Source organism: Lycium ferocissimum, chromosome 11 (genome assembly GCF_029784015.1).
Source record: "Lycium ferocissimum isolate CSIRO_LF1 chromosome 11, AGI_CSIRO_Lferr_CH_V1, whole genome shotgun sequence".
NCBI classification, from domain to species: Eukaryota; Viridiplantae; Streptophyta; class Magnoliopsida; order Solanales; family Solanaceae; genus Lycium; species Lycium ferocissimum.
In genome coordinates, this window is record NC_081352.1 from 41,649,261 (window position 1) to 41,650,029 (window position 769).

The window sequence follows — 769 nt, forward strand, 5'->3', positions numbered from 1 at the left end:
AATAGGTTATTTTATGATAATTGATGCAAAAAAAAAAAAAAAAGTAGATATTGTCAATTATCTTTATTGATATAAGCAAAGAAAAGAGAAAAGAAAATAAATAAGAACAAAAATAAAGCAGCCAAAAAGGTGTGTAGAATTAGATTATGAAGAAAAAAACAGAAATAAGACAAAGCCTTAGAGAACAAAAGGTAATGATTTATGTCGAGGCGGTACATGCTATCTGGATTGAGAGAAAACAACACAATTTTTTAGAAGACTACAGATTAGGAAGTCATAGCCAAAGACATAGCCTTCATATGTAATGCTAGAGCATCTACCAAGACAAAGGACTTTCCAACAGCTTTTGTTTTAGTTGGGTACTTATTTATAGTTGTTTTTATCTATGTAGGTGAGGAGTTAGAAGAGAATACAATCTCATCCTTGGTTGGTTGTTAACTATATAGATGAAAGGAGAGGGACATGTGAGTTAGATAGTTTAACTTGGATTATATTGGGACAACAAGGTGTGATGGTTGTATGTTGTGGTGCTTGCTCGTAAGTTTTAGTGGTTAGTGCTAAGTTTAGTTAACAAAAAAAAGATATATTATATCAGTTATATTAAAAAAGGTGAATTATGTTTACTATAGCATTTACACTCTTATTGTATATGTATAAAATAAAACAAAATAAAGAGAATAAAGAAAAGGAGCAAAAAAAAAAGTGAATGAATTTAGTATATGAAGAAAAAACCAATAAAAAAAAAAGAGTTAAATGAAAATTAAAAAGG